The following is a 10,779-nucleotide window of genomic DNA, read 5'->3' on the forward strand; positions in this document are numbered from 1 at the left end:
ACCTACATTTATAAAGTGGACCTGGACTGTTCTGTACTCTACATTTATAAAGTGGAGCTGGACTGATCTGTACCCTACATTTATAAAGTGGAGCTGAACTGTTCTGTACCTACATTTATAAAGTGTAGCTGGACTGTTCTGTACCCTACATTTATAAAGTGGAGCTGGTCTGTTCTGTACTCTACATTTATAAAGTGGAACTGGACTGTTCTGTACCTACATTTATAAAGTGGAGCTGGACTGTTCTGTACTCTACATTTATAAAGTGGACCTGGACTGTTCTGTACCTACATTTATAAAGTGGAGCTGGACTGTTCTGTACCTACATTTATAAAGTGGAGCTGGACTGTTCTGTACCTACATTTATAAAGTGGAGCTGGACTGTTCTGTACCTACATTTATAAAGTGGAGCTGGACTGTTCTGTACCCTACATTTATAAAGTGGAGCTGGACTGTTCTGTACCCTACATTTATAAAGTGGACCTGGACTGTTCTGTACCCTACATTTATAAAGTGGAGCTGGACTGTTCTGTACCTACATTTATAAAGTGGAGCTGGACTGTTCTGTACCCTACATGTTTAAAGTGGAGCTGGATTGTTCTGTACCCTACATGTTTAAAGTGGAGCTGGACTGTTCTGTACCTACATTTATAAAGTGGAGCTGGACTGTTCTGTACTCTACATGTTTAAAGTGGACCTGGACTGTTCTGTACCTACATTTATAAAGTGGAGCTGGACTGTTCTGTACTCTACATGTTTAAAGTGGAGCTGGACTGTTCTGTACTCTACATTTATAAAGTAGAGCTGGACTGTTCTGTACTCTACATTTATAAAGTGGACCTGGACTGTTCTGTACCCTACATTTATAAAGTGGAGCTGGACTGTTCTGTACTCTACATTCATAATGTGGAGCTGAACTGTTCTGTACCCTACATTTATAAAGTGTAGCTGAACTGTTCTGTACCTACATTTATAAGGTGTAGTTGAACTGTTCTGTACCCTACATTTATAAAGTGTAGCTGAACTGTTCTGTACCTACATTTATAAAGTGGAGCTGGACTGTTCTGTACCCTACATTTATAAAGTGGAGCTGGACTGTTCTGTGCCCTACATTTATAAAGTGTAGCTGAACTGTTCTGTACCTACATTTATAAAGTGTAGCTGAAATGTTCTGTACCCTACATTTATAAAGTGTAGCTGAACTGTTCTGTACCTACATTTATAAAGTGGAGCTGGACTGTTCTGTACCCTACATTTATAAAGTGGAGCTGGACTGTTCTGTACCCTACATTTATAAAGTGGAGCTGGACTGTTCTGTACTCTACATTTATAAAGTGGAGCTGGACTGTTCTGTACCTACATTTATAAAGTGTAGCTGGACTGTTCTGTACCTACATTTATAAAGTGGAGCTGGACTGTTCTGTACCCTACATGTTTAAAGTGGAGCTGGACTGTTCTGTACTCTACGTTCATAAAGTGGAGCTGGACTGTTCTGTACCTACATTTATAAAGTGGAGCTGGACTGTTCTGTACCCTACATGTTTAAAGTGGAGCTGGATTGTTCTGTACCCTACATGTTTAAAGTGGAGCTGGACTGTTCTGTACCTACATTTATAAAGTGGAGCTGGACTGTTCTGTACTCTACATGTTTAAAGTGGACCTGGACTGTTCTGTACTCTACATTTATAAAGTAGAGCTGGACTGTTCTGTACTCTACATTTATAAAGTGGAGCTGGACTGTTCTGTACTCTACATTTATAAAGTGGACCTGGACTGTTCTGTACTCCAGATTTATAAAGTGGACCTGGACTGTTCTGTACCCTACAGTACATTTATAAAGTGGAGCTGGACTGTTCTTTACCCTACATTTATAAAGTGGAGCTGGACTGTTCTGTACCCTACATTTATAAAGTGGAGCTGGACTGTTCTGTACCCTACATTTATAAAGTGGACCTGGACTGTAATGTACCCTACATTTATAAAGTTGAGCTGGACTGTTCTCTACTCTACATTTATAAAGTGGAGCTGGACTGTTCTGTACCCTACATTTATAAAGTGTAGCTGAACTGTTCTGTACCTACATTTATAAAGTGTAGCTGAACTGTTCTGTACCTACATTTATAAAGTGGAGCTGGACTGTTCTGTACCCTACATTTATAAAGTGTAGCTGGACTGTTCTGTACCCTACATTTATAAAGTGGAGCTGGACTGTTCTGTACTCTACATTTATAAAGTGGAGCTGGACTGTTCTGTACCTACATTTATAAAGTGTAGCTGTACTGTTCTGTACCTACATTTATAAAGTGGAGCTGGACTGTTCTGTACCCTACATGTTTAAAGTGGACCTGGACTGTTCTGTACTCTACATTCATAAAGTGGAGCTGGACTGTTCTGTACCTACATTTATAAAGTGGAGCTGGACTGTTCTGTACCCTACATGTTTAAAGTGGAGCTGGATTGTTCTGTACCCTACATGTTTAAAGTGGAGCTGGACTGTTCTGTACCTACATTTATAAAGTGGAGCTGGACTGTTCTGTACTCTACATTTATAAAGTGGAGCTGGACTGTTCTGTACCTACATTTATAAAGTGGAGCTGGACTGTTCTGTACTCTACATGTTTAAAGTGGAGCTGGACTGTTCTGTACTCTACATTTATAAAGTGGAGCTGGACTGTTCTGTACTCTACATTTATAAAGTGGACCTGGACTGTTCTGTACTCCAGATTTATAAAGTGGACCTGGACTGTTCTGTACCCTACAGTACATTTATAAAGTGGAGCTGGACTGTTCTGTAACCTACATTTATAAAGTGGAGCTGGACTGTTCTGTACCCTACATTTATAAAGTGGAGCTGGACTGTTCTGTACCCTACATTTATAAAGTGGAGCTGGACTGTTCTGTACCCTACATTTATAAAGTGGACCTGGACTGTTCTGTACCTACATTTATAAAGTGGACCTGGACTGTTCTGTACTCTACATTTATAAAGTGGAGCTGGACTGTTCTGTACCCTACATTTATAAAGTGGAGCTGAACTGTTCTGTACCTACATTTATAAAGTGTAGCTGGACTGTTCTGTACTCTACATTTATAAAGTGGAGCTGGTCTTTTCTGTACTCTACATTTATATTGTGGAACTTGACTGTTCTGTACCTACATTTATAAAGTGGAGCTGGTCTTTTCTGTACTCTACATTTATATTGTGGAACTTGACTGTTCTGTACCTACATTTATAAAGTGGAGTTGGACTGTTCTGTACCTACATTTATAAAGTGGAGCTGGACTGTTCTGTACCTACATTTATAAAGTGGAGCTGGACTGTTCTGTACCTACATTTATAAAGTGGAGCTGGACTGTTCTGTACCCTACATGTTATAAAGTGGACCTGGACTGTTCTGTACCCTACATTTATAAAGTGGACCTGGACTGTTCTGTACCCTACATTTATAAAGTGGAGCTGGACTGTTCTGTACCTACATTTATAAAGTGGAGCTGGACTGTTCTGTACCCTACATGTTTAAAGTGGAGCTGGATTCTTCTGTACCCTACATGTTTAAAGTGGAGCTGGACTGTTCTGTACTCTACATGTTTAAAGTGGACCTGGACTGTTCTGTACCTACATTTATAAAGTAGAGCTGGACTGTTCTGTACTCTACATTTATAAAGTGGACCTGGACTGTTCTGTACCCTACATTTATAAAGTGTAGCTGGACTGTTCTGTACTCTACATTTATAAAGTGTAGCTGAACTGTTCTGTACCTACATTTATAAGGTGTAGTTGAACTGTTCTGTACCCTACATTTATAAAGTGTAGCTGAACTGTTCTGTACCTACATTTATAAAGTGGAGCTGGACTGTTCTGTACCCTACATTTATAAAGTGGAGCTGGACTGTTCTGTGCCCTACATTTATAAAGTGTAGCTGAACTGTTCTGTACCCTACATTTATAAAGTGTAGCTGAACTGTTCTGTACCTACATTTATAAGGTGTAGTTGAACTGTTCTGTACCCTACATTTATAAAGTGTAGCTGAACTGTTCTGTACCTACATTTATAAAGTGGAGCTGGACTGTTCTGTACCCTACATTTATAAAGTGGAGCTGGACTGTTCTGTACCCTACATTTATAAAGTGTAGCTGAACTGTTCTGTACCTACATTTATAAAGTGTAGCTGAAATGTTCTGTACCCTACATTTATAAAGTGTAGCTGAACTGTTCTGTACCTACATTTATAAAGTGGAGCTGGACTGTTCTGTACCCTACATTTATAAAGTGGAGCTGGACTGTTCTGTACCCTACATTTATAAAGTGGAGCTGGACTGTTCTGTACCTACATTTATAAAGTGGAGCTGGACTGTTCTGTACCCTACATGTTTAAAGTGGAGCTGGATTGTTCTGTACCCTACATGTTTAAAGTGGAGCTGGACTGTTCTGTACCTACATTTATAAAGTGGAGCTGGACTGTTCTGTACTCTACATGTTTAAAGTGGACCTGGACTGTTCTGTACCTACATTTATAAAGTGGAGCTGGACTGTTCTGTACTCTACATGTTTAAAGTGGAGCTGGACTGTTCTGTACTCTACATTTATAAAGTAGAGCTGGACTGTTCTGTACTCTACATTTATAAAGTGGAGCTGGACTGTTCTGTACTCTACATTTATAAAGTGGACCTGGACTGTTCTGTACTCCAGATTTATAAAGTGGACCTGGACTGTTCTGTACCCTACAGTACATTTATAAAGTGGAGCTGGACTGTTCTTTACCCTACATTTATAAAGTGGAGCTGGACTGTTCTGTACCCTACATTTATAAAGTGGAGCTGGACTGTTCTGTACCCTACATTTATAAAGTGGACCTGGACTGTAATGTACCCTACATTTATAAAGTGGAGCTGGACTGTTCTCTACTCTACATTTATAAAGTGGAGCTGGACTGTTCTGTACCCTACATTTATAAAGTGTAGCTGAACTGTTCTGTACCTACATTTATAAAGTGTAGCTGAACTGTTCTGTACCTACATTTATAAAGTGGAGCTGGACTGTTCTGTACCCTACATTTATAAAGTGGAGCTGGACTGTTCTGTACCCTACATTTATAAAGTGGAGCTGGACTGTTCTGTACTCTACATTTATAAAGTGGAGCTGGACTGTTCTGTACCTACATTTATAAAGTGTAGCTGTACTGTTCTGTACCTACATTTATAAAGTGGAGCTGGACTGTTCTGTACCCTACATGTTTAAAGTGGAGCTGGAATGTTCTGTACTCTACATTCATAAAGTGGAGCTGGACTGTTCTGTACCTACATTTATAAAGTGGAGCTGGACTGTTCTGTACCCTACATGTTTAAAGTGGAGCTGGATTGTTCTGTACCCTACATGTTTAAAGTGGAGCTGGACTGTTCTGTACCTACATTTATAAAGTGGAGCTGGACTGTTCTGTACTCTACATGTTTAAAGTGGACCTGGACTGTTCTGTACCTACATTTATAAAGTGGAGCTGGACTGTTCTGTACTCTACATGTTTAAAGTGGAGCTGGACTGTTCTGTACTCTACATTTATAAAGTAGAGCTGGACTGTTCTGTACTCTACATTTATAAAGTGGAGCTGGACTGTTCTGTACTCTACATTTATAAAGTGGACCTGGACTGTTCTGTACTCCAGATTTATAAAGTGGACCTGGACTGTTCTGTACCCTACAGTACATTTATAAAGTGGAGCTGGACTGTTCTGTACCCTACATTTATAAAGTGGAGCTGGACTGTTCTGTACCCTACATTTATAAAGTGGAGCTGGACTGTTCTGTACCCTACATTTATAAAGTGGAGCTGGACTGTTCTGTACCCTACATTTATAAAGTGGACCTGGACTGTTCTGTACCTACATTTATAAAGTGGACCTGGACTGTTCTGTACTCTACATTTATAAAGTGGAGCTGGACTGTTCTGTACCCTACATTTATAAAGTGGAGCTGAACTGTTCTGTACCTACATTTATAAAGTGTAGCTGGACTGTTCTGTACTCTACATTTATAAAGTGGAGCTGGTCTTTTCTGTACTCTACATTTATATTGTGGAACTTGACTGTTCTGTACCTACATTTATAAAGTGGAGCTGGTCTTTTCTGTACTCTACATTTATATTGTGGAACTTGACTGTTCTGTACCTACATTTATAAAGTGTAGCTGAACTGTTCTGTACCTACATTTATAAGGTGTAGTTGAACTGTTCTGTACCCTACATTTATAAAGTGTAGCTGAACTGTTCTGTACCTACATTTATAAAGTGGAGCTGGACTGTTCTGTACCCTACATTTATAAAGTGGAGCTGGACTGTTCTGTGCCCTACATTTATAAAGTGTAGCTGAACTGTTCTGTACCTACATTTATAAAGTGTAGCTGAAATGTTCTGTACCCTACATTTATAAAGTGTAGCTGAACTGTTCTGTACCTACATTTATAAAGTGGAGCTGGACTGTTCTGTACCCTACATTTATAAAGTGGAGCTGGACTGTTCTGTACCCTACATTTATAAAGTGGAGCTGGACTGTTCTGTACCTACATTTATAAAGTGGAGCTGGACTGTTCTGTACCCTACATGTTTAAAGTGGAGCTGGATTGTTCTGTACCCTACATGTTTAAAGTGGAGCTGGACTGTTCTGTACCTACATTTATAAAGTGGAGCTGGACTGTTCTGTACTCTACATGTTTAAAGTGGACCTGGACTGTTCTGTACCTACATTTATAAAGTGGAGCTGGACTGTTCTGTACTCTACATGTTTAAAGTGGAGCTGGACTGTTCTGTACTCTACATTTATAAAGTAGAGCTGGACTGTTCTGTACTCTACATTTATAAAGTGGAGCTGGACTGTTCTGTACTCTACATTTATAAAGTGGACCTGGACTGTTCTGTACTCCAGATTTATAAAGTGGACCTGGACTGTTCTGTACCCTACAGTACATTTATAAAGTGGAGCTGGACTGTTCTTTACCCTACATTTATAAAGTGGAGCTGGACTGTTCTGTACCCTACATTTATAAAGTGGAGCTGGACTGTTCTGTACCCTACATTTATAAAGTGGACCTGGACTGTAATGTACCCTACATTTATAAAGTGGAGCTGGACTGTTCTCTACTCTACATTTATAAAGTGGAGCTGGACTGTTCTGTACCCTACATTTATAAAGTGTAGCTGAACTGTTCTGTACCTACATTTATAAAGTGTAGCTGAACTGTTCTGTACCTACATTTATAAAGTGGAGCTGGACTGTTCTGTACCCTACATTTATAAAGTGGAGCTGGACTGTTCTGTACCCTACATTTATAAAGTGGAGCTGGACTGTTCTGTACTCTACATTTATAAAGTGGAGCTGGACTGTTCTGTACCTACATTTATAAAGTGTAGCTGTACTGTTCTGTACCTACATTTATAAAGTGGAGCTGGACTGTTCTGTACCCTACATGTTTAAAGTGGAGCTGGAATGTTCTGTACTCTACATTCATAAAGTGGTGGAGCTGGACTGTTCTGTACCTACATTTATAAAGTGGAGCTGGACTGTTCTGTACCCTACATGTTTAAAGTGGAGCTGGATTGTTCTGTACCCTACATGTTTAAAGTGGAGCTGGACTGTTCTGTACCTACATTTATAAAGTGGAGCTGGACTGTTCTGTACTCTACATGTTTAAAGTGGACCTGGACTGTTCTGTACCTACATTTATAAAGTGGAGCTGGACTGTTCTGTACTCTACATGTTTAAAGTGGAGCTGGACTGTTCTGTACTCTACATTTATAAAGTAGAGCTGGACTGTTCTGTACTCTACATTTATAAAGTGGAGCTGGACTGTTCTGTACTCTACATTTATAAAGTGGACCTGGACTGTTCTGTACTCCAGATTTATAAAGTGGACCTGGACTGTTCTGTACCCTACAGTACATTTATAAAGTGGAGCTGGACTGTTCTGTACCCTACATTTATAAAGTGGAGCTGGACTGTTCTGTACCCTACATTTATAAAGTGGAGCTGGACTGTTCTGTACCCTACATTTATAAAGTGGAGCTGGACTGTTCTGTACCCTACATTTATAAAGTGGACCTGGACTGTTCTGTACCTACATTTATAAAGTGGACCTGGACTGTTCTGTACTCTACATTTATAAAGTGGAGCTGGACTGTTCTTTACCCTACATTTATAAAGTGGAGCTGGACTGTTCTGTACCCTACATTTATAAAGTGGAGCTGGACTGTTCTGTACCCTACATTTATAAAGTGGACCTGGACTGTAATGTACCCTACATTTATAAAGTTGAGCTGGACTGTTCTCTACTCTACATTTATAAAGTGGAGCTGGACTGTTCTGTACCCTACATTTATAAAGTGTAGCTGAACTGTTCTGTACCTACATTTATAAAGTGTAGCTGAACTGTTCTGTACCTACATTTATAAAGTGGAGCTGGACTGTTCTGTACCCTACATTTATAAAGTGGAGCTGGACTGTTCTGTACCCTACATTTATAAAGTGGAGCTGGACTGTTCTGTACTCTACATTTATAAAGTGGAGCTGGACTGTTCTGTACCTACATTTATAAAGTGTAGCTGTACTGTTCTGTACCTACATTTATAAAGTGGAGCTGGACTGTTCTGTACCCTACATGTTTAAAGTGGAGCTGGACTGTTCTGTACTCTACATTCATAAAGTGGAGCTGGACTGTTCTGTACCTACATTTATAAAGTGGAGTTGGACTGTTCTGTACCCTACATGTTTAAAGTGGAGCTGGATTGTTCTGTACCCTACATGTTTAAAGTGGAGCTGGACTGTTCTGTACCTACATTTATAAAGTGGAGCTGGACTGTTCTGTACTCTACATGTTTAAAGTGGACCTGGACTGTTCTGTACCTACATTTATAAAGTGGAGCTGGACTGTTCTGTACTCTACATGTTTAAAGTGGAGCTGGACTGTTCTGTACTCTACATTTATAAAGTGGAGCTGGACTGTTCTGTACTCTACATTTATAAAGTGGACCTGGACTGTTCTGTACTCCAGATTTATAAAGTGGACCTGGACTGTTCTGTACCCTACAGTACATTTATAAAGTGGAGCTGGACTGTTCTGTAACCTACATTTATAAAGTGGAGCTGGACTGTTCTGTACCCTACATTTATAAAGTGGAGCTGGACTGTTCTGTACCCTACATTTATAAAGTGGAGCTGGACTGTTCTGTACCCTACATTTATAAAGTGGACCTGGACTGTTCTGTACCTACATTTATAAAGTGGACCTGGACTGTTCTGTACTCTACATTTATAAAGTGGAGCTGGACTGTTCTGTACCCTACATTTATAAAGTGGAGCTGAACTGTTCTGTACCTACATTTATAAAGTGTAGCTGGACTGTTCTGTACTCTACATTTATAAAGTGGAGCTGGTCTTTTCTGTACTCTACATTTATATTGTGGAACTTGACTGTTCTGTACCTACATTTATAAAGTGGAGCTGGTCTTTTCTGTACTCTACATTTATATTGTGGAACTTGACTGTTCTGTACCTACATTTATAAAGTGGAGTTGGACTGTTCTGTACCTACATTTATAAAGTGGAGCTGGACTGTTCTGTACCTACATTTATAAAGTGGAGCTGGACTGTTCTGTACCTACATTTATAAAGTGGAGCTGGACTGTTCTGTACCCTACATTTATAAAGTGGACCTGGACTGTTCTGTACCCTACATTTATAAAGTGGACCTGGACTGTTCTGTACCCTACATTTATAAAGTGGAGCTGGACTGTTCTGTACCTACATTTATAAAGTGGAGCTGGACTGTTCTGTACCCTACATGTTTAAAGTGGAGCTGGATTGTTCTGTACCCTACATGTTTAAAGTGGAGCTGGACTGTTCTGTACTCTACATGTTTAAAGTGGACCTGGACTGTTCTGTACCTACATTTATAAAGTAGAGCTGGACTGTTCTGTACTCTACATTTATAAAGTGGACCTGGACTGTTCTGTACCCTACATTTATAAAGTGTAGCTGGACTGTTCTGTACTCTACATTTATAAAGTGTAGCTGAACTGTTCTGTACCTACATTTATAAGGTGTAGTTGAACTGTTCTGTACCCTACATTTATAAAGTGTAGCTGAACTGTTCTGTACCTACATTTATAAAGTGGAGCTGGACTGTTCTGTACCCTACATTTATAAAGTGGAGCTGGACTGTTCTGTGCCCTACATTTATAAAGTGTAGCTGAACTGTTCTGTACCCTACATTTATAAAGTGTAGCTGAACTGTTCTGTACCTACATTTATAAGGTGTAGTTGAACTGTTCTGTACCCTACATTTATAAAGTGTAGCTGAACTGTTCTGTACCTACATTTATAAAGTGGAGCTGGACTGTTCTGTACCCTACATTTATAAAGTGGAGCTGGACTGTTCTGTGCCCTACATTTATAAAGTGTAGCTGAACTGTTCTGTACCTACATTTATAAAGTGTAGCTGAAATGTTCTGTACCCTACATTTATAAAGTGTAGCTGAACTGTTCTGTACCTACATTTATAAAGTGGAGCTGGACTGTTCTGTACCCTACATTTATAAAGTGGAGCTGGACTGTTCTGTACCCTACATTTATAAAGTGGAGCTGGACTGTTCTGTACCTACATTTATAAAGTGGAGCTGGACTGTTCTGTACCCTACATGTTTAAAGTGGAGCTGGATTGTTCTGTACCCTACATGTTTAAAGTGGAGCTGGACTGTTCTGTACCTACATTTATAAAGTGGAGCTGGACTGTTC

The sequence above is a fragment of the Oncorhynchus clarkii genome, chromosome 3 (assembly GCF_045791955.1).
Source record: "Oncorhynchus clarkii lewisi isolate Uvic-CL-2024 chromosome 3, UVic_Ocla_1.0, whole genome shotgun sequence".
Classification (NCBI taxonomy): domain Eukaryota; kingdom Metazoa; phylum Chordata; class Actinopteri; order Salmoniformes; family Salmonidae; genus Oncorhynchus; species Oncorhynchus clarkii.